The sequence below is a fragment of the Mustelus asterias genome, chromosome 16 (assembly GCF_964213995.1).
Source record: "Mustelus asterias chromosome 16, sMusAst1.hap1.1, whole genome shotgun sequence".
Classification (NCBI taxonomy): domain Eukaryota; kingdom Metazoa; phylum Chordata; class Chondrichthyes; order Carcharhiniformes; family Triakidae; genus Mustelus; species Mustelus asterias.
Window position 1 is genome coordinate 8,912,588 of NC_135816.1, and position 5,591 is coordinate 8,918,178.

Below are 5,591 nucleotides of genomic sequence, written 5' to 3' on the forward strand. Positions count from 1 at the left end.
GAATGGGTGTGACTCATGTAGGTAAAAAAGTATTTTTCGACGCTAACTTCTTATCTAGCTTATATTCGAATTTGCAGGATCCCAGTATATGTTCTTTATTATCACATTAATATGATACACTTAAGACCATAAGACCATAAGACATAGGAGCGGAAGTAAGGCCATTCGGCCCATCGAGCCCACTCCACCATTCAATCATGGTTGATTTCAACTCCATTTACCCGCTCTCTCCCCATAGCCCTTAATTCCTCGAGAAATCAAGAATTTATCAATTTCTGTCTTGAAGACGCTCAACGTCTCGGCCTCCACAGCCCTCTGTGGCAATGAATTCCACAGACCCACCACTCTCTGGCTGAAGAAATTTCTCCTCATCTCTGTTCTAAAGTGACTCCCTTTTATTCTAAGGCTGTGCCCCCGCGTCCTAGTCTCCCCTGTTAATGGAAACAACTTCCCTACGTCCATCCTATCTAAGCCGTTCATTATCTTGTAAGTTTCTATCAGATCTCCCCTCAACCTCCTAAACTCCAATGAATATAATCCCACGATCCTCAGACGTTCATCGTATGTCAGGCCTACCATTCCTGGGATCATCCGTGTGAATCTCCGCTGGACCCGCTCCAGTGCCAGTATGTCCTTCCTGAGGTGTGGGGCCCAAAATTGCTCACAGTACTCCAAATGGGGCCTAACCAGTGCTTTATAAAGCCTCAGAAGTACATCCCTGCTTTTGTATTCCAAGCCTTTTGAGATAAATGACAACATTACATTTGCTTTCTTAATTACGGACTCAACCTGCAAGTTTACCTTTAGAGAATCCTGGACTGGACTAAAGCACTTAGTAGCTTTACGCCAATTTCATCTCATTGTTAAAAAATGTAATGTAAGCATTTGTGTGAAAGTCAAAGTTAAAAGTTAAAGTTCATTTATATGTCACAAGTAGGCTTATATTAATACTTTAATGTTGTTACTGAGAAAATCCCCCAGTTGTCGAACTCAGATGCCTGTTTCGGTGCACTGAGGGAGAATTTAGTATGGGCAATGCAACTAACCAGTACATCTTTAGGACAATTGGAGGAAACCAAAACACCCAGAGGAAACCTACACAGACAGGGGGAGAATTTGCAGACTCCGCACAGATAGTGACCCGAGGCTGAAATCGAATCCGGGTTCCTGGTGTTGTGAGACAGCAATGCTAACCACTATGCCGCCGTGCCACTCATGCTACCCAAGTCACCACAAGAATCCATTGGGCCGTCTATGAAATTTTACAGCCTCACCCATTAACTTGTTCAAAGCTATGAGGGACTATGTGTCTTCTGATCGCTTGTGTTGATTTTTAAAACAGCAAAGCATGAAGGGAAATTCTGCAAGTGCATTCAGGTAATAATGCCTCAAGGTCAATTGTGGAGCTGAGCTTACAACAAACCCAATTGTGCAGCCAGTGAATATGTCGTCTGTCGCCTTCCCTTCCCAGCTAAAAGATACCAGATCCAGACCGGTCGCTGGAGTATCATGGAACCTTTAATTTTCCACATATCATTTGAATAACAACACCGACAGTTGCATTACAATAACGATCCTCGCTTTCCATAATAGAGATCCTCAAAACGAAAAGGCTTCCGGAAAATCATGGGGCAGGGACGGATTTAACAAACGCGCCCAGTAATTCCGTTCTGCCTCAATGTTGTCAAACCTTTAGAATTTAACATTTTTCCTGAGACAGGGGCGGTGTGTAGGGCTTCAAAAACAGAAAATCGCTTTTAGCTGATTCCGGAGACAGACAAACTGCATAATGATGCGTTTCAGGCATGCGAACAATATCTCCAGCCGCAGTATAATTTAAAGATTCTTTCAGTGTCGGTCTCGGGTGGAAATCACTATGAGAATCGTCCAGCCTATGGCAACAACTTGGCGAGTTGTAATCTTCAATAGTATTTCTGTCCTGTTTACACTTGATGCCGATTAACAAAATGATGGTTACAAGAAATATAAAGGAAGTTGAACCTAAAATCACAATTAAATAAAGATTTATATCAGAGTCATATTCAGGATTTGTCACTAAGTTGCGACTTTCCGAGTAAATTTCAGTAACATTTGCCAGGATTGAAAAGTTGATTGTAACCGTGCTGGAGAGACTCGGCTGTCCATTATCCTTCACCAAGATGACCAGAGTTTGAGTGATGGTATCCTGATCCAAAATTCCTCGGGCTGTTCTGATTTCCCCAGAGTTCAGCCCCACGCTGAACAAACTGGGATCAGTGGCTTTCAGCACCTGATAGTGGAGCCGTGCATTCTGACCAGAATCAGCATCAGTTGCGATTATTTTGATGACCAAGTAGCCCTGAGCCGCTGTCTGAGGCACAATCTCCACTGCTGCTGATCCGCTCTGTGCTGAAGGTTCAACAATGACTGGAGCGTTGTCATTTTGATCCAGGATGATCACATTCAATGTTGCGCTGCTGCTCAGAGGAGGAACGCCAGCGTCTCGGGCTTGCACTTGAATCTGGAAGTTTTTGACTTGCTCGTAGTCAAAAGAGCGCAGTGCGTAAATGGTGCCGTTCATCGAATTAAGAGTGAGGTAATTTGACAATGGCAAATCTTGGATACGAGTTTCTGTGAAAGAGTAAGTGATGTAGGAATTCTGATCTAGATCAGGATCGAAGGCAGTCACTGTGAAAATGGAAGCACCAGGAGCGTTGTTCTCCATCACATACACTGTGTCCATGGGGCGAGGAAATCTTGGGGCGTTATCGTTTATATCAGAGACAGATATTTGGATTGTTTTATTTGTTGATAGCAGAGGGGATCCCGAGTCCCTGGCTAAAATAGGTATCTTGTACAGAGGGGTGTTTTCACGATCCAACATGCCATTGGTTATTAATTTATAATGACTAAACGATTGTGTTTGTAGTTTGAAGGGAACATTCTTAGCGATCTCGCAGTTTACTTCGCCGTTTTTTCCAGAATCGCGATCGATTACATTGATCAGAGCTGTCACAGTCCCGGGATCAGCATCTTCAGCGACCATGCTGGACAGTAAGGTCACTTTTATCTCGGGGGCGTTATCATTCACATCAATTACATTAATCACAACTTTAGAATGTCCAGCAATTGCCGGTGAACCATTGTCGACAGCTTGAACATCAAGTGAATAACTGCTTCCTTCTTCATAATCAATTCTGCCTTGAACCCGAATCTCTCCTGTTCGCGGATCCAAACTAAACAGTTCTTGCATTTTCTGTGAAACGCGGTTACTGAAAGAATAAGTTACCTCCGCATTCGAACCTTCGTCTGGATCAGTGGCATGGACTGAAACCACCAAGGTTCCTCTGGGTGAGTTCTCCACCAGGCTGATCTTGTAGACCTTGCTATCGAACGCAGGCGCATTGTCGTTGACGTCCAGCACATTGACGAGAATTCGAGCGCTGCCAGATCTGGGAGGACTTCCTCCGTCAGTGGCCGTCAGCATCAGCTGAAACGATGACTGCCGTTCACGATCCAATGATTTCTCCAATAATAACTCGACAATTTTACTACCGTCTTCTGCAGTCTCCACTTTTAGGCCGAAGTGCTCATTGGGGCTGATGTTATAACCGGTGACTGTATTTGTCCCCACGTCTGGATCGAGCGCGCTCTCTAGCGGAAAGCTGGAGCCTGGCGCCATAGTTTCGGCCATTTGTAAGAGAATGGCACTCTCCGGGAATCTGGGCGAATTATCATTTATATCAAGAATCTCCACCTCACCGCGATACGTTTGTGGAGAAATTTCGAACACTATTTGGAAGGAAATAATACATGTTGGGATTGGACCACAAAGCTTGTCTCTGTCGATTCTCTCATTGGTAAATAACAATCCTTTTTCCATATTTACTTCCAAATAGCGCCTTACGTGATCAGAGACCAGCCGTCCTTTGCGAGCTGACAATGCTGCAATATTCAGTCCCAAATCTTCAGCAATATTACCAATTACAGCTCCTTGCTCCATTTCCTCGGGAACCGAATAACGAATTTGGGCAGAAACCACATCCAGTGCGCAAATCAAGACAGTCAGAACCATCGCACTGAATTTCCAGGCGTTGTTGTTCTGTGAATACGCCATTGTTGCCGAATTAGACTATCTCACAAAAGCACAAACATAAGCTTAGCGTGACGAGTCAGTGCTGCCAATATGTCTTCCAATACCTTAATTTACAAAGTATTCCCCGCTTCACTCAGTGGCCGCACAACCTCAGCGCAGACAATCTATTCTCACTCTGTCTGACTCTGCTCTCGTTCCGTGATGGGGGTGGAGCAATGGATCTCTCACTTATTTGACATTCTTATTGGTGGACAGCGACACAGAGCGTTCTTGTCAATAATGACACCAGAAATTCTTAAAGCTGCGCTATTCCTGGAATAATGGTAATAGTAGCGCATTTTAATGGTGTGCAACCATAATACCCATGCAATTCTCCAGGCTACAGTTCAATCTATTTTGTAACATTTCTCGTTTAGGTCGTTGTCAATGCTTTGAAATGTGAGTTAGATTTAATTTTTAAGGGTTCCCACCCACTAGATCATAAGATGAACCCACCTATTAAACCAATGTCTATTCGATATGTTCCTTCTGCCTTCAACGATACTGTATTTCTATGACCACACCTAATTGCTTCCTAAATGGGTTTAGTCTGGTATCTTTCCCTCAACCACTGGTGCCACAACACAAACGGTTTACTTATAGAGGTATGTTTCCTAACTTTATTCTTCGCTCACATAACTAGCATGCAAACCTCTGCCATTATAATCTGCGTCCTGTTATTTTATGAGTCAGTGCGTGGAGAATCACTATAATTTCCAGAGACCTGTACTTCGTTTTCCACTCTATTTTGATGGGAGTATTAGTCCAATAGGGAGTCTCAATGTAACTGTGGAGGGGATCTCCTTAATTGGTTTCCTAACACCATTTGTGTTTGACACCACACAGAGTGTAATTATAATGTGGCGCTGAAACTCTTTGAGAAATTTTCCTTCACAACGCATCCATAATATTTTAGGATGCATCATTAATGGGAAAGTCCATTCTGTGCTGTAAAATGCTTAGTGGAATTATGCCCAGTTGCATACATGGGTTCATGCATAATGCTGTCTCCTGGTTTAAGGAATTCCCATTGGAACCAGAAACCATGGAAGCAGTATTCCAACGATATTGTCTGGGGAACTTACACTATAGAATTGGCAATATTTTCTCACTTAAGTATCAGTACTGAATATAAAATTGATCTCTACCTCAAATGTCCGATATTGCAAAATGATCAAATGATGCATTACTTATGATTAACCAACTTCCATGACTGCAAGCAGAGCTGAATGTGGATGAGTAAACTTGGAATTGTATTACAATACGAGGTCATTATAATAGACTTCGCAATCGTGGAAGGGGGGGGGGGGCAGTAAGAAATGTGTCAGCAATATTAATTAATGAGAAAAAGTCACATAAATATATGTATAAGCGATTGCAATTAGAACCAAATTGGCAAGACGGAAGGTAAAGGAGCAATCCAGCAATAATAATCCTAACATAATAAGGCTTAACTGAATGATTAGGAAAGATATAA

The 5,591-nt window shown here is 42.9% G+C and overlaps 1 pseudogene across 1 annotated transcript; it reads right to left on the reverse strand.

The window, feature by feature from the left end:
* Positions 1-1,390: 1,390 nt before the first annotated feature.
* LOC144505443 (protocadherin gamma-A8 pseudogene) lies at positions 1,391-4,268 on the reverse strand (annotated as a pseudogene). Its single transcript, XR_013499814.1, has one exon. The product of XR_013499814.1 is annotated as a protocadherin gamma-A8 pseudogene (transcript).
* Between the last annotated feature and the right edge of the window lie 1,323 nt (positions 4,269-5,591).